This window comes from Pristis pectinata, chromosome 6 (genome assembly GCF_009764475.1).
Source record: "Pristis pectinata isolate sPriPec2 chromosome 6, sPriPec2.1.pri, whole genome shotgun sequence".
In the NCBI taxonomy this organism is placed as follows: Eukaryota; Metazoa; Chordata; class Chondrichthyes; order Rhinopristiformes; family Pristidae; genus Pristis; species Pristis pectinata.
This window is the reverse complement of record NC_067410.1, coordinates 19331934-19358098: the sequence shown is the minus strand read 5'-3', so window position 1 is coordinate 19358098 and position 26165 is coordinate 19331934. Positions and strand designations below refer to the sequence as shown.

Here is a 26165-nt window from a genome sequence, read left to right as displayed (position 1 = left end):
TAATCTTGCTGTGGTGTTTGATCAATTTTGTTGGAATCAATAGGAGTGAACATACAAACTAACAAAAGGAGTAGGCCATTTGGTTCCTCAAGCCTGCTTGCCATTCACTAAGATCATGGCTAATCTAATGGTAACCCCAACTGTGAATTCTTATCTACCCACAGTAACATCAGTCACCTTTCATCCCCTTAATTATCAAGCATCTTCCACCACTACCTTAAAAATACTTCCATCTCTCTTTCCGGAAAAGAGCTCTAATATTCACAACCATCTCATAGAAAAAAAAGTCTCAACTTCGACTTACATGGGTGATCCTTTCTTCTAAACAGTGACCTCTAGTTCTAGATTTCTCCCATGGGGGGAAACATCCTCTCTGTGTCCACCTGTCAGGATTCCAATCAAATCCCCTCTCACTCTTCTTAACTGCAGCAGACGCAGGTCTGGCCGGTCAGCCTTTCCTCACGAGGCAACCTGCCCCTTCCAAATATTAGTCCAATTAACACACTAATAATTAACATTAATAAGGAGACCAATACTGTACATAACACTCTGGATGCAATTTCACCAATGCCCTATAAAGCCGAACCATAATCTCCCTAGTTTATTCATTCAATTCTTCTGATAATAAAAGATAACATTCTATTAGCATTTTTAATCACTCACTGACACTGCTATCTAGCCTTTTGAAAATCATGCACTTGGACTCCTAGGTCCCTTTGCATCTCTGAAATCTCTCACCATTGAGATAATATACTTCTTTAAAAAAAAATTTCCCTGCCAAAATGGATAATTTTACATGTTCGCATGTTTTATTCCATTAGCCAGATCTCTGCCTACTCACTTTGTAGCCCCCTTGTGTCTTCTTCACAACTTACTGTCCTACCAGTCTTTGTGTCATTGATGAAATTAGCAGTCATAGCTTTAGTACTTTCATCCACATCATCCAATACCAATCCCTGTGGCATACTATGATGTTCTGGCTACAGTCACTCCAACTCCCCTGCCTTCTCTCCATATTCCTGAAAACAGTTTTCAGCTACTTATCCAGCTCTTTTGAACACCACGGTTGATCTGCCTCCACTATGCCCATCACTTCATTCTAAACCTTAACTACTCATGCAAAAAAAATGAAGGATTTATAAAGAGAAATTGTTTCCATTGACAGAGGGGTCAAGAAGTAGAAAATAGAATGAAGGTAGTTAGTTAAAGAACCAAAAGTGGCAAGAATTGTTTTCACAACCTCCTCTGATCCAAGAACAACAATCCCAGCTTCTCCAGTCTATCATGGAACTAAACTTCCACATCCTTGGAATCATTTTGTTAAATCTCTTCTGCATCCTCTCCAAACCTTCCTAAAGTCCAGAAATGTTGTAGCTGAACCAGTGGTTTTTGAAGATTCATCATGTTTGCTGTTCTTTGTTCTTGTACTCCATGCCTCCACTTTGAAAGTCCAGGATTCCCATATGCTTTTTCCAAGTACTGAATAATTGTGTATTATTAAAATAACACAGTCCTTTTCTCTGGATGCTTAATTTAAACACAACTAATCTCATTTCAGTAGCAAACTGTCATTCTAAAAGCTTGATGTATCATTACCCTCTATGTTGGCTTCCACTTTAAATAGACCAAGAGCACCAGCACCTCTTTATATCAATTTTTATCTTCCTGTAGTGCTATTTGTATTTCAAATTATTGGATAGCATTTTGAATGTATTATTCAGTAGAACTTTTCCTAATTCAGCATCTTAGGAAACTAGAATTGAGCTGTCACCAGCAGCTAGAACTTGAAAGGCAATTCTCTTACTGTGGATGTTCAGTGGACTGAAAGAAATCCTCGTCTATTTTGTCATCTTCTTCATAAATAGTTCCCCAGTGTAGTAAAGAACCATTCTTAGGTGGTTGAGCAATAAAGTGGGTGGCGGAATACAGAATTAATTTTGTGTTACCTTTGGGATAATTTATTGTGTGGATATTTGCAGGCAATTAACCAGATGATAGAACTATAAAGAAAATGGTACCTAGACACTTGCTGAATATCAGGATAATGACAATCAGGAAAAAACATTTAACAGAACACTGCCTTTATTTAAGAACTAATTTTGGGAAAAGAGGAGGTATAAGCATTTAAAGAAGTTATTTGTCTTATCCACTTCTTGGATGGAATTGCCTCCTTGATATTGTAAGTTAAATCCTGCAGAAGCCCCAACTGATCTGTCATGTGTATTTGTGAGGCAGAGCTGGCAGCTATTTCCTGAAAATAATGTTCTACAGTTATGTCATCCACACAAAATAAAAATAAAGCCTCATTTCCAAAATTAAATTGCTAGATATGTTGGGTGGAACACAAACAGACTTTATAAATAAAATTATTGTTGCTTGTTTTGCCCAAGAATCCTTTCTAAATGGAGGTCAACTGGCAATTTTCTGAAATTCAATTTCATTCTTCTAGTAAACTGGTATTAAAATAGGCCAATTAAAAAGATAGATGTAGACAATGCATGCAATACATGTTAACACAAAAATGTGATTAAACAAATTGAGACCAATATAATTAGGACTTCCTACAGAACAGATATGTAAAATTAAAGGGGTTGCAAAGCAAAATTAAGTAAATACTACATTTAAGACATCCTTCTTTAATGACGCCTTCATATTAATGCTAGTTGTTCTTTTATTGAATTTTATTTATTATTACTGTCTTGAAAGATGGAGATACAAGTTACAGTCTCCTGAGTGTGCACTGCTGTGGCACTGATCTCCTGAGTGTATGTTGTTGTATAAATGTTCTAAAAAGTATATAAAGCTGTTGTCAGACTGAGTAAATGAGTTGTAGATATTTACTGGTGAGCAGGTTTGTTTTACAACAGATGTTGATGATCCCAATCAATGGTGACAACCCACCATTGAATTTTACTTTGAACATCACTCAGATGGTGGATTTTATTCAGAGCAAATCAAATACCCAAGACCTGGAAGGAAAATCTGTTTGTTGTCACCTGTGGACGTGCTCTTTGTTTAGCAGTTTCCGCTTTTTTTAAAAACTGCTGTGGGACCTGGTGAGGGAACCACGAGGGCTTTGACCATACTTTCAGCTCATTCTGCTGGTAGCTGCAGGCAAGTTTAGCTCTGGTAGAGGCTGCAATGCCACTCTGATGAAAGACACTGACCCAGATTATATCAGAAGCCAACATGTGCAAAAATCAGCAGAAAGAGGGTGAGGTACAACTAAACAACATATGTTGCCTGAAAGAATTGAAAGAAAAATTGTGAAAAAAAATTGTGCAAGACTATGGTGTTGCAAAGCAAAATTAAGTAAATATTACATTTAGGACATCCTCCTTTATCAACACCTTAATATCAATGCTAGTTGTTCTTTTATTGAAGAGTCTATTTTTTTCCACACAAAAATCTTTATGTTGGGGCTGGGGCTATAGCTGTAAGTATCAGGGATCAAAAGATGAAAGTTTATCTTTCATTCACCAGTGAAGCCAATTCTCTACTTCTTCACAAAATAGGTTTTCTGAATCAAAGTACAAAATTTGGTGGCTGGCATGCTGATGTTTTGCTGAAAGAAGTTTGTAGAGTAATCTGGTTAGTTCCACAATTCAATCAGATGATTGACAGAAGCTCTCACAGTTACGAAGTATCTAGATGATCACTTTAATTGCAAAAGCATAGAAAGCTACACACCAAGTGTTGTCAATGGGATTAATGTAAATGGGTAATTGACAGTTGACAAAGGCATGGTGGGCTAGAGGGCCTTTTCCTGTGCTGAATGATTCTATGACTGAAGGAGCAAACTTGAAGGCTCAAGACATTGCTAAAAATTTGATCTTCAAATTTACAGGGAGGACAAACTTGCACACATTTGTGGATAGCCTTAAATATTCCAAGATGCTTGAAACTATTAGCAAGCTGTAGTACTTTAGCATGGACAACTGAATATATTTGAAACAGGTTTTTAAAGATAGTGAAGGATGAAACAAAATGGAAGCATTAAAAAAAGTTCCATAGAGCTTTCATTTTAAAAATTCTTCTCATATTAATTCTAAATTGTAAACATTCAATCGACTGATGAAAAATATTGAACCAGAATTTGCAATCAGCATTCATGCTCACAGATGACTTCTGAATAAAGTTGCTACTTATGAGCAATCCGCATAACCACAACTTGCAGCAGAGAGTGGATGGATTTCTCGTAGTGAGGCCCTGTGTGTTGCAAGAGCCTGCCATGACATAATGTGATCAGGTGTGGGTGGTCAAAACAAACCCCATCTGAACACCTTTGGCTTGGCCTGAACTGTCAAATGTTTCTGAATGGCTCACACATACAAAAATATTCAGGAACATTCAAATACATTAAACATATAGAAATATTTTTGAAACCTTATAAAATGAGCCCCGTTGGAGAAATAGTAGCAACCCACTGACCATACTGACCTTTGGGACAACTGTGTCTATGTGGAGAAACTGCTCACAGTTATGCTGGAAAATGTCGTCCAGTAACACAACCACTCCAAATACTGAGTTGTGGTCTTACCATAATAGTCACATTTAAGCAACACAATGTAGCAACAGAAATTTGGTCTGCCCAAAAAGCACAGATTTCCCAGAAACTGAATTATCTGAAGTCTAGGATAAAAATCCTGGAAACATACATCACATCTCTATTATTTTCAGGGGGAAAGTAACCAACAAAATCATCCCAATTCTCTGAAAGTAACATTAAAGAAATGCTGGTCTATCAGGCATCTGCATTGACTTTTCCTGCACTCCAGTAATTTCAAAATCAAAAAGTTTCCATTACTTTACCGACATGATTTTTTTGGAAACTGGTTTTGCAATTTCACATTAGCCTCTCTCTAGTCCAAGGCCTTTTAAGCGTCATAACATTAAAGCTAGAATGGTGAATTTCTTGTTGAATTTATGCAGATACTGAAGTGTTAATAATCAACCATTAATGTAGCTGAATGAAATTTCTTTGTTCATCTTTTGGGATGCTGCAAATTTATTTAGAATATTGTTTTCATATTGTCAATATTAATATTGTTAAATGTGATAGAAATACCTCCAATGTGTGCATTCTTAAGATTCTAATTCCATTAGCATCTTATGTTATTATCACAATGTTCTTATGTTATTTAAAGATGGGCACCTCTCAGAGCAGCAGTCCCTCAGTACTTCAGAAGACTGTCAGACAGCCCACATTTTTGTCCTCAGATGTCTGGAGTGATACCTAACCCTGCAACCCTCTGAGAGGTTACTGTTTAACCACGAAGCCATACTTAACACCAGCTGTGGTTTTGACACACAACGATGTGGGCAATCTGTAAATTGTCTGGGGACCTGCAACAGAGGGTTTTGTTTCATTCGTGGCTGCCTCAGTGTCACTTTTGAAAAAAATAAAGTTGCAAAAATAACTTAATAAATGTCATGAAGCAAAAATAGTTCAGAGTCTCAGGAACATATTGCAATTAATGAATGCTAATTAGTGAACTAATGAATTACATTGATTTATGTAGCAATATAACCAATTACTGAACATAATTATATGAACACAATTGTCTAGTGTACCCATCATATTAAATATCTAAAGGGATATTTAATATGTGGCAACCTATGGGGAGATCAAATTCACTCCTGGTTACTGAAAGTGACTCAAATGAATATTTATACACTGGAGGAAAGCAAATAATTTGTGCTTCAAACCTCCTGCCAGCATACAGATGCTGCCCAGCTCTTGACATAGTAACTTATTTCAACTATTAAAGCTGTGAACTATTAAATATTTCACATTATACTTAAGGCACCAACATAACAGAAATATTTTCACTATTGTCAGAGGGGCATTGTTGTGCACGGCAGGAGAGTGGAGAAGATTGGAAGAGCACCTTTGTCCTGTGGGTGTTCGGTGCAAGTTCCATCCTCTTGTATGCTGCAGTGAAAGCATTAATGAGCGTGCACAAGTGCAAGCATTATCTACGTCAGCAGCTCAACTACCGAGGTTGGTGTGACCTTGGTTCAGGAGTGCATAGTCATAGACTGAATACTTTCCCATTAGTTCTGACGATTAGCTCTACTCCAACAGGAAGTTTGTTAGAAGTGAGATGCAACATTGTGGTAAAAAAGATCTTAAAAAGTATTGGGGCAACAATGCAACCTTGTTTTACACCAGTCTTTACTGAGATTGCCCCTGTTAATGACCTGTTGGTTCAGTTCATGGCTTGCATGTGATCATGAAAGGTGGAGACAAATTTCTGCAAGCAGCCAAATTTGAGAAAAGTATTCCATTTTTTTTAAGTCAGTGGCAAAGGCTTTAATGAGTTCATAAAAGGGCACATGTATTATTTGGTGCTGCTTCCTGAATTTCTCTTGAAGTTGTTGCATAACAAAGGTCTCGCCCACTCTGTTTCTAGATGGATGGATCCTCTGAGTCAGGGAGCAGCTCTTTGCCCAGTGAAGAGAAGCAGATGAGGAGGAGCCTAGCAATGACTTTCCCTGTCAGACCACTCTATAGTTACCAGAGACAGCTTTGTCTCCTTTATTGAAGATGACCACAATCATGCCATCCCAATAGAGTCATCGAGCCTTTTGGCTCACCAAGTCCACTCCAAGCATCAGGCACTCATTTACACTTATCCTACACTGATTCCATTTTATTTGCCCCATATTCCCATCAACTCTTTCACTCCAAGTTCTACGACTCAGCAACACACAAGGGACAATTTATAGTGGTCAATTAATCCACCACTCTGCATATCTTTGGGATGTGGGAGGAAGCAGGAAACCCACACAATTACAGGGAGAATATCCAAACTCACACCGACAGTAGCAGAGGTCAGGTTTCAATCTAGGACGTTGGAGCTGTAAGACAGCTAGTATCAGGTGGCCCACAAGATCAAAATGCCAAGGGGAAAAGGGAATGGAGGAGGAGGGAGGATAATGGGGAGGTGGAAGCCTGTGTATGGGGCAGTTGTAGGGTCAGGACTTCATCAATGCTCTTCTGCGCCAAACAAAAATAATTTCAGACCCTTCTTTGCTGGTTGCATATTCTGTTCAGTTCCAATTTAAATCAATGATTGGAGTTCAAGGATACTAGTTTGCAAACTAAAAGGCACTAATACTTGGAGAGCCAGCAATGGGCCCCTTTCAAAATGCCACAGTCAATGGGTTGAGAAAGCTTCTTTGAGGCTATTATCAACATCATGTGTTACAAATCAGCAACAAAAGAAACACACCGAGCCATGTACAAGTTGTTATTAATAAAATAGTTTTTAACACTTATAGAACCATAGAACCATATAGCACAAAACAGGCCTTTCGGCCCACCATGTTGTGCCGTCCATCAAACCACACTCACACTATCTAACCCTTTCCTCCCGCATATCCCTCTATCTCACATTCCTCCATGTGCCTATCCAACAAACTCTTGAACCTGTCCAATGTATCTGCCTCCACCACCACCCCAGGCAGTGCATTCCATGCACCAACCACTTTCTGGGTGAAAAACCTCCCTCTGACATCTCCCCTGAACCTCCCACTCATAACCTTAAAGCCATGCCCCCTCGTCTTGAGCATTGGTGCCCTGGGAAGGAGGCGCTGGCTGTCTATCTATTCCTCTCAATATTTAACATACCTCTATCATGTCTCCTCTCATCCTCCTCCTTTCCAGTGAATAAAGTCCTAGCACCTTAAGCCTGTGCTCATATTCCATACGCTCTAATCCAGGCAGCATCCTGGTAAGTCTCCTCTGCACCCTCTCCAATGCCTCCACATCCTTCCTATAATGCGGCGACCAAAACTGAACACAGTACTCTAAGTGTGGTCTAACTAGAGTTTTGTAAAGCTGCATCATCACTTCGCGGCTCTTAAACTCAATCCCATGACTTATGAAAGCTAACATCCCATTGGCCTTCTTAACTGCTCTATCCACCTGTGAGGCAACTTTCAGTGAACTGTGAATATGAACCCCCAGATCCCTCTGCTCCTCTACACTGCCAAGTACCTTGCCATTTACCTTGTACTCTGCCCTGGAGTTTGTCCTTCCGAAGTGTACCACCTCACACTTCTCCGGATTGAACTCCATCTGCCACTTGTCAGCCCAGCTCTGCATCCTATCAATATCCCTCTGTAAGTTCCGACAGCCCTCCACACTATCCACAACACCGCCTATCTTAGTGTGGTCCGCAAACTTACTAACCCAGCCTTCCACCCCCTCATCTAAGTCATCTATAAATATCACAAAAAGTAGAGGTCCCAGAACCGATCCCTGCGGGATACCACTAGTCACCGCCCTCCAATCTGAGGGCACTCCTTCCACCACAACCCTCTGCTTTCTACAGGCAAGCCAATTCCTAATCCACACAGCCAAGCTTCCCTGGATCCCTTGGCCTCTGACCTTCTGAAGAAGCCTACCATGAGGAACCTTATCAAACGCCTTACTAAAATCCATATAGACCACATCCACCGCACTACCCTCATCAATCTTCCTCATCACCTCCTCAAAGAACTCTATCAGGCTTGTGAAGCAAGATCTTCCCTTCACAAAGCCGTGCTGGCTGTCCCTAATCAGTCCATGATTCTCCAGGTGTTCATAGATCCTATCCCTTAGAATCCTTTCTAACAGCTTACCCACCACAGATGTAAGGCTCACCAGTCTGTAATTCCCTGGACTATCCCTACTACCTTTTTTGAACAAGGGGACAACATTCGCCACCCTCCAATCCTCCGTTACCATTCCCGTGGACAACGAGCACTCAAAGATCCTTACCAGCAGTTCAACAATCTCCTCCCTCGCCTCTCGAAGCAGCCTGGGGAAAATCCCGTCAGGCCCCGGAGATTTATCCGTCTTGATATTATTTAACAACTTCAACACATCCTCTCTCTTGATATCTACAACCTCGAGAACATTACCCCTACCAGCACTCCCTTCCGCATCATCAAGACCCCTCTCCTTGGTGAATACCAAAGAGAAGTATTCATTGAGAACTTCTCCCACTTCCGCCACCTCCAGGCACATTCTCCCACCTTTGTCTTTAATCGGACCTACCTTTACCCTAGCCATCCTCCTACCCTTCACGTACATGAAAAAGGCCTTGGGATTTTCCTTAACCCTACTAGCCAATGCCTTTTCATGTCCCCTTGTAGCTCTCCTCAGCCCTTTCTTAAGCTCCTTCCTCGCTACCCTATATTCCTCACGGGCCCTGTCTGAACCTTGCTGCTTATACCTTATGTATGCTACTTTCTTCTCCTTAACTAGTCATTCCACCTCTCTCATCACCCACAGTTCCTTCACCCTGCCATTCCTTCTTTGCCTCACCGGGACATATTTATCCCTAACATCCTGCACAAGATCCCTGAACATCGACCACATCTCCATAGTACATTTCCCTTTAAAAAGGACATCCCAATTTACACTCCCAAGTTCTCTCCTTATAGCCTCATAGTTCGCCCTTCCCCAATTAAATATCTTCTTGTCCTCTCTGCACCTGTCCCTGTCCATGACAATTTTAAAGGTTATGGAGCAATGATCACTGTCCCCCAAATGCTCTCCCACCAATAGATCCTTCACCTGTCCTGGTTCATTTCCTAAAACTAGATCTAGCATGGCATTCCCTCTAGTCGGCCTGTCGACATACTGCGTCAGGAATCCCTCCTGGACACATTTAAGAAATTCCATCCCATCTAAACCTTTGGCACTAAGCAGGTTCCAGTCTATATTTGGGAAGTTGAAGTCTCCTATTATAACAACCCTGTTATTTTTGCTTCTCTCTAAACACTGCCTGCCAATCTGCTCCTCCATATCTCTACTGCTACCAGGGGACCTATAGAATACTCCTAGTAGAGTAACTGCTCCTTTCTTGTTCCTTACTTCCACCCATACGGACTCTAGAGATGATCCTTCTACAACATCCATCCTTTCCACAGCCATAACAATGTCCCTGACCAGTGTCGCCACCCCTCCTCCTCTTCTCCCCCCTTCCCTATCCCTCCTAAAACACCGAAAACCAGGAATATTCAATATCCACTCCTGCCCTGACGTCAGCCACGTCTCAGTAATAGCCACAATATCATAGTCCCCCATACTTATCCAAGCCCTCAGTTCATCTCCCTTATTCCTGACACTTCTCGCATTTAAGCAAATGCACTTCAGTCCATCTACCTTACTACTTTTATAGCCTGTATTCTGCTTCTCCTTCCCCAAAGCCTCTCTACCTGTTTGATCTAACTTTTCCCCATCCCCTTCTTCCTCTGACCTACTCCTCCGGTTTCCTTCCCCCTCACAAACCAGGTTAAACCCTCCTGAACCACCCTAGCAAACCTAGCCGCAAGGATATTGGCCCCCTTCTGGTTCAGGTGTAACCCGTCCTCTCTGTACAGGTCCTACCTTCCTGAGAAGAGATCCCAATGATCCAGAAATCTAAAACCCTCCCTCCTGCACCAACTTCTCAGCCACGCATTTATCTGCCACTTCCTCCTGTTCCTGCCTTCACTATCGCATGGCACCGGCAGCAATCCTGAGATTGCTACCCTTGAGGTCCTGTTCCTCAGTCTTCTGCCTAGCTCCCTGAACTCGCTCTTCAGGACCGCATCCCCCTTCCTACCTATGTCGGAAAGGTCTATGCCTATGCCTAATAAGAAAAATAAAAGTAAAAATGTTAGAATGTTAGAAGTAAAAATGTTAGATCTTAAACATTAACCCCAAAAACTAGACTCGAAGTGCGTGGCAAATTCCCAAACTCCAAGTCCAGGAATAGTTCTCAAAGTTCAGTTCAGCAAGCTGTAAGGTGAAACATGAGCAAAGGCTTCTTCAAAACCACCGTTGACTGAAGACAAAACGTAGAGAGAAAATAGAGATATTACGAAATCCAGATGTTCCACTTTGGAACTCATACGACACCTCAGTATCTACTCAGCAGTGACTACTCCACCGCTTTGTTCCGAAGTATCTGCCACCCTGAAAGGCATTCGAATCGTGGCTGTCCACACAAATACCTGTGTCCTTCTACAGGTTAACAACAAAGTGGACTCCACTGGATTATTCCACAAATCTATACGTGGATTGTAGTGACACAGTTACTGTTTTTCATCCATCGATAGAGACTAGCAGGCTGGTCTCTCTCTCTCTTCTCCTCCAACTCCGACTGACTGCTCCACCAATGTCATTACATCCTTATCTTCTGTTGACGTCATCACGCCACACACACACACGTTATAAGATAAAGGGACATTCCCCAATAGTAACCTAGTCCATAACACATGCAAAATACTATGCATGGGATATTGTAACAGCAAAGCCTAGAATGAAAAGCATGCTTGTTTTCTCACACAACCAATTTGTAAATGATAGACGATTCAACACTTCTGACATATATTCAGCCCAGCAAAACTGGCATCATTTCTACGTTTGAGTAACAAGCCAATGAAAAGCCTGAAACAAGACAGTGATGATCAGTGCCCGAAGGAAATTTTCAAGCAGCAGATGTGTGATAAATGATGCCAGTTCATGTGATTTTACATTTTGATTAATTTTAGAACACATTTGATGGACATGAATTGATCAGATGTAGTGATCTTTTTACTAGAAAATTATCAAATACATTATAAAGCTCAGTGACAAATAGTACTTGAATGCTGCATTGTTTCATATTTTAAATCCTCAGATAATTTCACCATTTTTAATTTAAAGCTTATTCTAAAATTAGTTTACAGCTGTTCAGTTATTAATGCCTTCAAAATTCTTTGTTGCAGAAGTGCCAGTTCCGTTTTGTGATGGTTGACTAGATTTACTTCCCTCTATATTTGCCAAGGAGCTACAAACACTGTAGATTTTTAAATTTAGGCATGTTGTTCATTTGACATGCTGTTTCACTGCATCTTTCCCGTGGACATGAGTCTTTATGTCAGTAATGGCATGTTAATGTGTGCATGAGAGGGAGAGAAAGAGAGGGGGATGCGGAGAATGCTTCATTCTCTATTTGAATACCTGCCATTCAACTCGCAAGAATGTTTCCTTTGCAATATGCAACTCCCTTACAACCCCTTCAGCAATGTTTGCGCAGTGATCTGAATTTTGCTGGAAATGTGTTCTATTTCCCAGTAGGTATGACTGTGTCTTTGAAATGATTTCCTCTCTCCCATTCATGTATCGGTAACCTTTCGTCCACATTGATATATTCTTCACTAGGTCTCACATGCCTTCATGAATGGCAGGCTGTTAAACTATACATTTCAATTAAATTCCTTTTATACTGCTCTTCCCAGAGACCCAATGAATTGTTAAAACTAATAAAAGCCAAACCTACAATGAATCTAATAGTGAATGGACTTTGTATATCTTTGATGATTCCGGTATTCACTTTTGCTTGCTCTAATTATTGCTCCTGTATGAACAAATAGGAATTAAAGATCACCGCATCCCTGCACTTTCCAATGATACTAGTGTGACTTTTATAAACAAATATTTTATGACATTCATGGAGCTAGTATAGAGAGACAATTGGACTCCAATGTTAAAACTGATTATTGGCAAGTGACCAGCTCAAGGTGGTCATTTTCTTTACCAGACTGACCTCCAAAAGAACTTGTATTTATAGAGGTATCTCATCCTTGATTCCTTATGGCAGTAGTAGATGACCATTCAGCTCATTAAGGCTCTACTTCCATTTAATTAGATCATGTCTGATCTAGACCTTAGCTCCCTACCTTTTGAGAAATGTAGTGCATCTTTCAATAGGAACAAGCTTTTATCCATTTATCTACATATCTATTCATATTGTAAACTTGATTGGACAGCAGAGTCAGGTGGTCTGATTTACAGCAGTGTAACATTGTCATCACAGCCTGCCAGCTTAAATTAAAGTGTGCTGCCTTTCAGATAAGCCACTCTCTTTATGGATGAACTGTTTCTTAATGCCTTTGCAAAAGCATTGCAAATTGACAATAAAATGGCAGCATTTCTATGGGATTGTTGAAAGACATTGATAATTCTTGCTCGTCAGGGTGATTTTATGCCATCAAACCTAATTTTTCATGGGTTTTTCCTAAAACAACTCAGATGGAAGCACCTATGTCTAAAACCTTTGCACGTGCCAACAAAAGGTCACACTACAGCACAGCAGAGGGGCAAGAGACAGTAGTGTCGACTTATTGCCAGACCATCACATATACCATGTGTAAATGTGTCATTGTTGAAAAGACTTCCTCAGCTGGCTATATTGGAAGTTTCAGTATGTATCAAACAAATGGACATGTCCTTTAAAATGAGAAGACAATATTATGAGAGCCCAAAATTATGTTATACACAAAATTAAATAGGCATTGCTTCTGATAGAGATTGGGCCAGAAACACATGGCATCCGGACAAATTGACCCACACCATTCAAAATGAAAAATGTTTTGTTTAAGGATGTGCACAAACGAGAAAACTACTTTACTCTGAAGTCTTAGAAATAGCTGAAAGGCAAGAAGCAGTGCAAGGTAACAACTGAATCATTGTTTCATTAGAGAACTTATCCTTGGATTGCAACACCCAAGAAGCTGGAGGAACAAAGGAGGTCAGGCAGCATCTATGGAGGGAAATGGCCAGTCAACATTTTGGCCCTTCATCAGGACTGGAAAGAGGGTGGGGGGGATGGTGGGAGATAGCCAGTATAAATAGGAGTGGAGCAAGAGCTGGCAGGCAATAGGTGGATCCAGGTTAGAGGAGGTTGATTGGCAGGTGAGGGAGGGGGAGACTGGGAATGATGCGAGAAGCTGGGAGGTGACAGGTAGAGGTGAAGAAGATGGAATCTGATAAGACAGGGCAGTGGGACCATGGAATTAAAAGGAAGGGGGTGGGGAGGGGAACCAGTGGGAGCAATGTGTGGGTGATGGGCAGAAGGAGAGGGTGGGGAAGGGGAAAAAGATAGGGTGATGGGGGTCGATGCGATAATGGGAAAAAAAGGACAGAGGGAAGTGGTTACTGGAAGTTAGAGGAATCAAATGTTGATGCCATCAGGTTGGAGACTACCAAGGTGGAACATGAGGTGCTGTTCCTCTGTCTAGCCTCAACTTGGCAGTAGAAGAGGCCGTGGACAGACATTCCCATTACTGTGTGGGAATGGGAAGTGGAATTAAAATGGCTGGCTACCTGGAGATCTTGGTCGTTACAGTGGACAGAACCAAGGTGTTTGATAAAGCAAGCTCCCAATTTGCGTCGGATCTCACCAATGTAGAGGAGGCCACACTAAGAGCCCAATGCATTAAGTGACACTGATGAAGGACTGCTTCACCTGGAAGGACTGTTTAGGGCCCTGAATAGTGGTGAGGGAGGAGATGTAGGGGCAGTGTAACACTTAGAGGTTGCAGGGATAAGTGCCTGGAGGGGGAAATCAGTGGGCAGGGACGAGCGGACAAGGGAGTCACAGAGAGAGCCATCCTTGCAAAAAGTGGAGATGGTAGGGGAGGAGAAGATGTGCCTGGTGGTGGGATGCCATTGGAGATGGCAGAAGTTGCAGAGCATAATACCTTGGATGTGTAGGCTCGTGGATGGTAGGTGAGGACTAGGGGAACTCTATCCCTGTTATGTCTGGGTGGGGGGAATGGGATGAGGGCAGACATATAGGAAATAGAAGAGATGGGGCTGAGAACTCCATTGATAGCAGTGGGGGGTGGGGGCAAAACCCTGTTTTCTGAAAAAGGAGGACGTCTCAGATGTCCTAGAGTGGAAAGCCTCATCATAGGAACAGATGTAGTGGAGACGGAGAAAATGGTATTGTGTCCTTGCAAGTGACAGGGTGGGAAGAGGTGTAGTCAAGGTAACTGGGAGTCAGTGGGTTTGTAGAGGATGTTGGTGGATAATCTGTTCCCCGAGATGGAGACAGAGATCAAGAAAGGGGAGAGAGGTGTCGGAGATGGACCAAGTGAATCTGAGGGCAGGGTGGAAGTTGGAGGCAAGGTTGATGAAATTGACAAGCTCTACATGGGTGCAGGAAGTGGCACCAATGCAGTTATCAATGCAGCATAGAAAGTGTTGGGGAATGTTGCCGGTGTAGGTTTGGAACATGGATTGGTCTAAGTTGCTCCCCCCTTACCTAGATCCACCTATCACCTGCCAGATCTTGTTCCATCCCTTCCCTCCGCCTTTTTATACTATTTCCCCTTTCTTTCCAGTCCTGATGAAGGATCTTGACCCGAAACATTGACTGTCCATTTCCCTCCATAGATGCTGCCTGACCTGCTGTTCCTCCAGCTTTTATGTGTTGCTCCAGATTTCCAGCATCTACATTCTTGTGTCCCTTAGATTGCAACAAGTTTTTTGTGTTGAATGGAGTTTCAAATACAGCATCAGAGTGTGAAAACAACATAATCAGAGACAGTTACAAAGGCATAACAGGGTATGATACACACATTTGCATCAGACCAGATGCAAACTCAGTTACTTGCAGTCCTGTTTGCTTAAAAGAATCAAGTGGAGAAGGAATCAGAATTAGGTTTATTATCACTGACCTATGTCACAAAATGTGTTGTTTTGTGGCAGCAGTACAGTGCAAGATACAAATTACCAAAGATAAATAAATAGTACAAAAGAGGAATAACAAGGTAGTGTTCATGGACTGTTCAGAAATTTGATGTTGAAGAAGCTGTTCCTGAAACATTGAGTGTGGGTCTTCAGGCTCCTGTACCTCCTCCCTGATGATAGTAACATGAGGGTCCTTAACGATGGATATTGCCTTTTTGAGGCACTGCCTCTTGAAGAGGTCCTTGATGGCAGGGAGGGTTGTGCCCATGATGGAAGTGGCCGAGTCCACAACCCTCTGCAGCCTCTTGTGGTCCTGTGGATTGGGAGCCTCCATACCAGGCGGTGATGCAACCAGAATGCTCTCCACTGTACATCTAGAAATTTGCAGGAGTCTTTGATGACATACCAAATCTTCTCAAACTCTTAATGAAGTAGAGCCACCGGCATGGCTTCCTCATGATTGCATCAATGTGTTGGGCCCAGGATAGATCCCGAGAGGTTGACACCCAGGAACTTGAAGCTGCTCACCCTTTCCACCAATGACCCCTCAATGAGGACTGGTGTATGTTCACCTGACTTCCCCTTCTTGAAGTCCACAATTAATTCTTTGGTCTTGCTGACGTTGAGTGCGAGGTTGTTATTGAGACACCACTCAACCAGCCGATCTCTCTCACTCCTGTATGCCTCCTCATCGCCACTTGAGATTCTGCCAACAACAGTGGTGTCATCAGTTTGAACTTATAGATGGCATTTGAGCTGTGCCTAGCCACACAGTCATGAGTGTAGAGAGAGTACAGTAGTGGGCTAAGCACACATCCTTGAATTGGAAAGGCCAGAACAAAATGGTGTGCTTATGAAAACTGACTAGTGAGTATACTACAATAATAATGGTTACGTCTTTGACATACAAAGGCTGTGAGAAGACTAGAAATTAACCACATATCATACTGTTGAAGATGAACAGTATCCACTTTCACTTTGTAAGACTTGTACATCGGGTGAGAGAGATCAAAGGTATTCCCAAGCCAATGGGAAACAACATTGACAAGGGTGTTCCACAGCAGCTTATCATCAACAGGCACAAGTGCTCTCAGAATCAAATCTTTGCCCAAAATTTTCCAGGCCTAACAAATAAAGCTTTGCAGAAACTAAATTATTGCTTGTGTGTTCAAAATGATCCATTGATAGACACACAAAAGAAAATCAAATTTTGATGAAAGTGTTCAGGAGATTACATGAGCACAATCTGAAGCTATAGAAAAGTACAAGTACATTTCTGCACTGAGAGATAGCAAACATTAGTTTGACAGTTGATGCCAGTGGCCTACAACCCGTGAAGGGAAAAGGAGACACCATCAACAAGGTGCCAAAGCCTGGAAACATGGCAGGACTCAGATCTTTCAGAGAGATGGTGAAATATTACAAGTAATTCCTTCCAGATCTTGTGGTGGAGTGCACAAACAGTTTATTGCTTACTGAAAAAGGATGTAATATGGACAAAGGTCAAACATCATTTGTAATGAACACAAGATAAATATAGCAAGGGAGGCATTCATTGTTCACTGCTGCCTAGAAGACTGGTCAATGGGCATCAAGCAGCTGGAGTCATACCTCCCAGAAAGGAAAATGGTTAAAGTTATTAGGGATCAATTATCCCAGCCCCAGGACTTTGCCACATGAATTCCTCAGGGCAATGTCCCAAGATCAAGCATCTTTAGTTGCTTCATTAATGATATTCCTTCCATTACAAGTCAGGATGTTTGCTGATGATTGCATGATTCACTTGCAACTCCTTTGCAAAGGAAGTAACCCCTGTCTGCATGCTGCAAAACCTGGACAACACTCAGGGCATGTGCAGATAAAGTGCAAGTGCCAGGCAATAACCAGCTCCAACAAGACAGAGGCTAATCACTTATCCTTAACATTCAATGCCATTGCAAGTCCCACATGATGAATATTCTGTAATGTCAGTATTGACCAGAAAATCAAATGGACCAGTTACACAAACACTGTGGGTACAAGAGCAGGTCAAAAGTCAGACATCCAGTGGCAAGTGATTCACTTCCTGACCCATCAAGGCCTTTCCATGACCTACAAATCAGCAGTGTCATGAAATACTCCACACTTGCTTTGATGAGCACAGCACCAACAACTCAAGAAACTCAATGCCATCCAAAGCAAAGCAGCACACTTGATCAGCAACCCATTCATCACCCGAAACAATCATTCCCTCCACCATCAATGCACAATGATTGCAGTATATACCATCGACAAAATGTATGGCAGTTACTCACCCAGGCAAGTCCAAAAGTATCTTCCAAATCCAGGAAGTTTACCACCAAGGAGGACAAGGGCAGCAGGTGCATATAAAAATCACCACCTGCATGCTCCCCTCCAAGTCACACACGGTCCTGACTTGGGAATCTATTGCTGGCTCTTCATTGTCACAGGGTCTAAATCCTGGAAGTCCATACCCAGCAACAATGGGATTCCATTCACCGATAGGACTGCAGTGGTTTAAGAAAGCTTGGATTGCTTGATTCAACTTTCTATTGAATATTTATTTTTCTTTGTGGTGTTGTGTGCTAATGGTGTCTGCAAACAATAGGGACATATCTTTCTGGCTTATCAGATGCCATAGAACTATTTTCTGCAGAGAATTTGGCATCTGAGAATTGGTTAAAAAAAATGAAGCCACTTTATTTTAATAGCATGTCTCTGGTGTATTAGCCTCATGCAGTCAGATATTTTTTTGACTAGCTATTAATTCCACTGTGACAGGTAGAATATAATTAAAAGGACAAAGTGTCCAGACTGGGAACTACCACATGAACTCACCATCACTTTTGAAGTTGTGGATATAAGAAAAGATAAAGATATCTTTATTAGTCACATGTACATCGAAACACAGTGAAATGCACCTTTTGCGTAGTGTTCTGGGGGCAGCGCACAAGTGTCGCAACACTGCCAGCACCAACATAGCATGCCCTCAACTTCCTAACCTGTACATCTTTGGAAGGTGGGAGGAAACCGGAGCATCCGGATTGAAATATGCAAAGATATCACTGTGGAAATAGGAGACTCCTGTCAGTGTACTGTAATTGGGGACACAAGAGACTGCAGATGCTGGAGTCTGGAGCAATAAACAATGTGCTGGAAGAACTCAGCGGGTCAAGCAGCATCCGTGAGAGAAACTGTCAATATTTCAGATCGAAACCCTACATCAGGACCGAGGGTGGAGAGGCGAGATGGCCAACTTAAAGAGAAGGCGAGTGGAGAGAAAGGATTCAGAGGCAATTGGTGGACTGAGGAGGGGTGCAAGATGACAGGCAGGTAGTGCCAGGTAGGGGAGGTGAGTGGGGGTGAAGTTGGAAGACTGGCAGATGAACGATAGATGGAGGCAAACAAAGAGAAAGAAGAGAAAAAAGATGGAGCAAGTTGGGGAGAGGGAATTGGAAGCCAGTTTCCTGGGGGTTTGGAAACTCAGTGAAATAGAAGCCAGAGTTCTGAGGGAAAAAAAAACTCAGTGTTCCTCACGGGGAACAAAGAGTGGAATACTCCCTTTCACTCCACACAGCAAAACAAGCCTTTACAGGCAGCCTATAGCCTTCTCTGGATCGCAGGGGTCCTATCCTCCAACAACTCTCACCCCTTCCCACAACCCTGATTATTTACAAGAGATTCCTTACCAATGCTGACTGATAACCTTTCCTACCCTCACATGTGAATCACTACGGTGGTGACAGGGGCAGTGGATCATTGCTCAAGATAAAGAGGAATTGTGGCTTGGGGCCAGGGGGATGAGAGGGGTCATGGAGCAAGGCAAAGGAATGAAGAGGGCTCGTGCATCAGAGGCTGGCGAGATGGAGGGGTGTGATGGTCAGAGCTGATTAATTTATGTGTGGCAATGGTCTATAGAGTAGCGAGTGATGAGAGCCCATGTGGACTAATCTTCCCAGCAACACTCTAAATGAATGTAGCAAAGGGAACGGTGCCATTAGCAATGCATATGGCACAGAAGGTGCAACATTAGAACCAGTGCAAGCGCTTGATCAAATTTCTGATGTGGTGCAATTTGACATGGAAATGATCTACTGAACGACAATAAGACAATTTTATGCATGTTGCTGAAAAAGATGTACCTCGTGTCTGAACTTGTAGGTCAAAGTGACAGCAGAAATGGGTGATCTTTCTTGAGGTAATTGTTAAATGAAGTAAATGCAAAATAACTCAAAAGGGTCATCCCTCCATATGGATCCATATTTACTGTGCTTCAACATCAGTGCTATTAATTGTTGTAGAATGTGCAACAAATTCATAGAAAAGTTATTTGTGACACAAAACAAAATCCTCTTTTGCTGTTGGTAAAATCCTGACCAGGCGGAATAATATTCCCCTCTCTGTACTTAATTACAGATTCATGATTAAATGATTAGTTGTCTCGATCAAACTCCAAGAAACCCCAGAAATCATTACCAGAACCCCTCATGCAATTAGAAAATTAATTCCAATAAGTTGGGAGACCAGAGGAATAGCATTTTCTAATATTGTTGTTTAGTGCTTAATGGTATTGGTTTTAAATTCCCTTGCTAACATTTTTTAATGTAGCATGTAATAAAAGGGATAACATGGGACAATATATGTTTTGAATATATAAAACACTTCGGAATCATAAATCACCATTAAATCTATTTGAACAAAGTCTTTGGATGCTTGACTCTCAAGTGGCCAGGATTGAGGAATCAGGATTTCAAATTTAATTGCCACAAAAGCAATCTTTCATTGCTGGATGAAGGATGAGATTGCGCTTTTTTTTAAAAAGGAACGAGATAGACTAATGACAAAGGGTGAAACAACTTTACAGGGAAGAAATATGTGTATTAACTAATGTGCAGCAAAATCTGTTTCATATTAGTCATAATTCTGTTTAATTTGGGCTGTGCTGATCCCAAAAGAGATGTACTATAATTACAGAAATCAGGCTATAATTTGAGAATACAGCAATATCATTGTCTTCTGAGATTTCAATAACCAGCTCAATCTGGTTGTTAATAATTGAGTAATGGAGATCTTACACAGCAGAAAAGCCATAAGCCAGAATTTAACACGACTCTTGTTCATGATCTTTGCCCTTGCCGATTTAATTTCCTCCATAATTTTCAACACAAGTTCCTGGTAGTGGAACACTGAAACAACCCGCTCCCTCCACAGGACAGCTGGGACCCAAATGACCAGGGCAACTTAGTATTCCCCCAACTAATCAGACTGAAGGATTGTGAGACAGTGGAAAGAAGGGCGAGCTCGAATTCAGTGCAAAGCAAATACAAAATACAGAATGAAAAGCAAAGGATTCAGGGAAAGAAAAAAAGAAATACAAATCCATGTAGCTATTTTCAGCAATGATGCAAAGCAGTAGGATTGAGACTCCACAGTTCTAAGTGTTCTCATAGTTCAGAGTAAGCACACCAATGAGAAGGTAATAACAAAGAAACTAGCAAGCCCAATTTCCCTCCCCCACAGGTAAATTTAATTTATAAGCACTACACAGGTAATTTCCCTTTGTTAAAGCACAAGAACACAAGATATAGAGCAGACCATTCAGCCCTTTGTGCCGACTATGCCATTCAATAGGATCATGAGTAATCTTTCAACACCACTTTATGCAGTAATCCCATATCCCTTGTTTTCCTTAATGGCTAAAAGCCTGTCATTTTCTGTTTTGAATACACTCAATGACTGAATCTCTACAAACCTCTTGCGCAGAAAATTCTTTGGGGTGAAAAAGAATGTCTTCTTTTCTCAGCCCTGAATGGTCAAACACTTATTTTGAAGCTGTGACCCTGGTTTAAGTCAATCCATCCTTGCAGCTACACTGTCAAGGCCCATAAGAATTTGATGAGGTCACCTCTTCTTGTGCTGCAGAGGCTATGGGTCTAACCTACTTCATCTTTCCTCACAGGCCATCTCATGTCCCCTTCTAGTTCTCTTAAATCCCTTCTTAAGCTCCCTCATGGCAACCTTATAATTCTCAAGAGCCCCGACTGATTTTGCTTCCTAAACAAGCATGCTTCCTTCTCCCTCTTAACTAAATGTTCCACCTCTTTCGTCAATCATGGTTCCTTCACCCTACCATCTTTTCCCTGTCTCATTGGGACAAATCTACCCAGAGCCCCATGCAAATAAACCACCTCTATATTTCTGTTGTGCATTTCCCTGAGAACATCTGTTCCCAGTTTACTCTCCCAAGTTCCCACCTAACACCATCATAATAAACCCTTCCCCAATTAAATGCTTTCCCACATCTTCTGCTCCTATCCTTGTCCATGGACATGCTAGAGGTCAGGGAGTTGTGGTCACTATCTCTGAAATGCTCACCCACTGAGAGGTCTGTCACCTGATCAGGTTCATTGCCTAGTACCAGATCCAGCATGGCCTCTCTAGTCGGCCTGTCCACATACTGTGTCAAGACTCCTTCCTGTACACACCTAACAAACTCTGTCCCATCTATCCCCTTTACACTAAGGAGGTGCCAATCAATATAGGGAAGTTGAAGTCAACAATGACAACAACCTTGTTATTTTTGCACCTTTCCAAAATCTGCCTACTTATCTGCTCCTCAGTGTCCCTGTGGCTACTGGGGGACTATAGAACACTCCCAATAGAATGATTGCTCCGTTCCTGTTTCCAACTTCCACCACACTGACTCAGTAGACGATCCGTCCACAGTGTTCTCCCTTTCTGCAGCTGTGATACTTTCCTTGATTAGCAATACCACTCTCCCACTTTTTTTTTTAAAACCTCCCTCCCTATTCCTTTTGAAACATCTGAATCCTGGAACTTCAAGCAGCCACTCCTGCCCTTGCAACAGTCAGGTGTCTATAATGGCCACAACATTGTAATTCCATGTACTGATCCATGCTCTAAGTTCATTACCCTTGTTCTTAATACTTCTCACATTAAAGTAAACATATTTCAACCCATCCAACTCACTGCATTTATGCCCTATCCACTGCTTACCCTTCCTCACAGTCTCTCTTCACAATGCATCTACCTTTACACCAAATGCTCCATCATCTGACCCAACACTCTGGTTCCCATCCCCCTGCCTACCTAGTTTAAACCCTCCCCAACAGCTCTAGCAAACCTGCCCGCAAAGACGTTGGTCCCTTTCAAGTTCAGGTGTAACCCGTCCCTTTGTACAAGTCATATCTTCCCCAGAAGAGATCCCAGTGATCCACAAATCTGAAACCCAGCCATGCATTTGACTGCCATATCTTCCTATTCTTACCTTCACTGGCACGTCACACAGGCAGCAATCCAGAGATTACTACCCTTGAGGTCCTGCTTCTTGGCTTCCTTCCTAACTCCCTATATTCCCTCTTCAGGACATCATCCCTTATCTTACCTATGTCATTGGTACCAATGTATACCATGAACTCTGGCTGCTCTCCCTCCCCCTTAAGAATGCTGTGGACTCAATTGGAGACATCTCTGACCTTGGCACCTGGGAAGCAACATACCATCCGGGGGTCTTGTTCTCATCCACAGAATTTCCTGTCTGTTCCCCTAACCAATGAATCCCCTATTACTATCACTCCCCTCTTCTCACCTTCCCCCTCCTTCCCTTCTGGGGGACAGAGACAGACTCAGTGCCAGAGACCTGGCCACTGTGGCTTTCCTCTGGTAGGTCCAGAGACTCATCACTTTAAAAAAAACTCCTGCCTCTTACTCCAAGTCCTGGCTCCTGCTAGGTGAAACATATAATTTGCATATGGTGCTGATCACTGCCATCATGACCATGACCATAAGAATAAATGAAATATATTTTGTTGATTTAAACTAGTATAATAGGTGAAGAGGCTAGAGAAGGGAGAAGGCGGTTAATAAAACTGTTGGAATTGAAGCAGGCTGGGCTGAAATTAAAAAGTGCTGACATATTTCTGAGGGGGAAAATAGCTTTGAATAATGAAAAACATGGTTGTAGAAAGTACATCAAGAAATGTTCCACTGAGATAAAGGATTAGAATAGATTCAAGGAGGATTTTAATATTATGGTAAATTATTAGCAAAGACAACTTCTCCTGTTCAGGAATAAGTGAGAAAAGAAGAAAGTCTTACACTAACATGAAGGTTCTCTTTAATCTCCCTCATTACCCTATCAACCAGATAACCTCATCAAAAGCTTATCCCTATGCAACCCTGGCTTTGCCCTATTTTTTCCCCTTTGTCCTATCCATCCCTTCACCATTATGCAACTTAAAATTAACTTGTTTTTTTCATCTTCCTTCTCCTGATGAAGGATCTCTAACCTGACATGTTAGTTCTGTTGCTTTCTTCACCCCCACCCCCCACAGATGTTACATTGTCTGCTGAGTGATCCAGTGTTTGTCTTTGTTTTCAAACATACCACATTTTAAGGTGGGGGGGGGGGGTAAATATTTGAAATGGAGACAGATAAAGAATGTACAAATAGATGATAGTTGCTTTTAGATGGCTCTAGCCAAGGGAACTAACTACATGAAGTACAAACTGTGAACTAATGCAGTTTAGCTACAGTTATCCTTTGATTTTGTTCTTTACAATCATCACTTCTAAAGTCACTTTAACTTTTAAGTAGACTACAGCTAGGTAAAAAAAAGTTCAGATGGAGGGCAAGGATATGTGCTGCAGCTGCATGATGTTGGTGCTAGTGGACCCTGCTGTGTTGCACAGTGACCACATCTGCAGTAAGTGCTTGAGGCTGGAGGAACTTTGGCTGAGAATTGATGAGCTGGAGTCACAGCTTCAAACACTGCGAAGCATCAGGGAGGGAGAGAGTTATGTAGACGCTGTGCATCGGGAGGCAGTCACCCCCTTAGAACAGGTACTTCTGGGGGGGGGGGGGGGAAGAGAAGAAAGGGGGGGGGGAGAGAAGAAGAAAGGGGGGGGGGGAGAGAAGAAGAAAGGGGGGGGGGGAGAGAAGAAGAAAGGGGGGGGGGGAGAGAAGAAGAAAGGGGGGGGGGGAGAGAAGAAGAAAGGGGGGGGGGGAGAGAAGAAGAAAGGGGGGGGGGAGAGAAGAAGAAAGGGGGGGGGGAGAGAAGAAGAAAGGGGGGGGGAGAGAAGAAGAAGAAAGGGGGGGGGGAGAGAAGAAGAAAGGGGGGGGAGAGAAGAAGAAAGGGGGGGGAGAGAAGAAGAAAGGGGGGGGAGAGAAGAAGAAAGGGGGGGGAGAGAAGAAGAAAGGGGGGGGAGAGAAGAAGAAAGGGGGGGGAGAGAAGAAGAAAGGGGGGGAGAGAAGAAGAAAGGGGGGGAGAGAAGAAGAAAGGGGGGGAGAGAAGAAGAAAGGGGGGGGAGAGAAGAAGAAAGGGGGGGAGAGAAGAAGAAAGGGGGGGAGAGAAGAAGAAAGGGGGGGAGAGAAGAAGAAAGGGGGGGAGAGAAGAAGAAAGGGGGGGGAGAGAAGAAGAAAGGGGGGGGAGAGAAGAAGAAAGGGGGGGGGGAGAGAAGAAAGGGGGGGGAGAGAAGAAGAAAGGGGGGGGAGAGAAGAAGAAAGGGGGGGGAGAGAAGAAGAAAGGGGGGGGAGAGAAGAAGAAAGGGGGGGGAGAGAAGAAGAAAGGGGGGGGAGAGAAGAAGAAAGGGGGGGGAGAGAAGAAGAAAGGGGGGGGAGAGAAGAAGAAAGGGGGGGGAGAGAAGAAGAAAGGGGGGGGAGAGAAGAAGGGGGGGAGAGAAGAAGGGGGGGAGAGAAGAAGGGGGGGAGAGAAGAAGGGGGGGAGAGAAGAAGGGGGGGGAGAGAAGAAGGGGGGGAGAGAAGAAGGGGGGGGGAGAGAAGAAGGGGGGGGAGAGAAGAAAGGGGGGGAGAGAAGAAAGGGGGGGGGAGAGAAGAAAGGGGGGGAGAGAGAAGAAAGGGGGGGGGAGAGAAGAAAGGGGGGGGGAGAGAAGAAAGGGGGGGGGGAGAGAAGAAAGGGGGGGGGAGAGAAGAAAGGGGGGGGGAGAAGGAACAGGCAGACAGAACAAGAGGACCCCAGAGGCTGTTCCCCTCAAAACCAGGTATTCCGCTTTGGATGCTGTTGAGGGGGATGACCTACAGGGATCAAACAGCAGTAACCAGGTCTCTGGCACTGGGACTGCTCCTGCTGCTCAGAAGGGAAGGGAGGAGGAGGAGGGCAATAGTGATAGGGGACTCGATAGTCAGGGGAACAGACAGGTGGTTCTGTGGACGTGAGCCAGAATCCCGGATGGTATGTTGCCTCCCAGGTGCCAGGGTCCAGGATGTCTCCGATCAGGTCCACAGCATTCTTGTGCGAGAGAGAAAGCAGCCTTAAGTCATGGTACATGTTGGTACCAACGAGGGACGAGGTCCTGAAAAGTGAGTTTAGGGAGCTAGGCAGAAGGCTGAAGAACAGGACCTCAAGGGTAGCAATCTCAGGATTGCTGCCAGCGCCACGTGATAGTGAAGGTACGAATAGGAGGGGATGGCAGATGAATGCCTAGCTGAGGAGTTGGTGCAGGGGGCAAGGTTTTAGATTTTTGGATCATTGGGATTTCTACCGGGGAAGGTGGGACCTGTACAGATCAGATGGGTTACACCTGAACTCGAGGGGGACCAATATCCTTACAGGCAGGTTTGCTAGTGTGGTTCGGGAGGGTTTAAACTAGCTTGCAAGGGGGATGGGAACCAGACCGATAGGTC

General features: G+C 43.0%; 1 protein-coding gene across 1 annotated transcript in view; it reads right to left on the bottom strand.

Moving 5' to 3' along the window:
* syn2b (synapsin IIb) overlaps positions 1–26165 on the bottom strand; it is a 277798-nt gene that overhangs the window by 191538 nt on the left and 60095 nt on the right.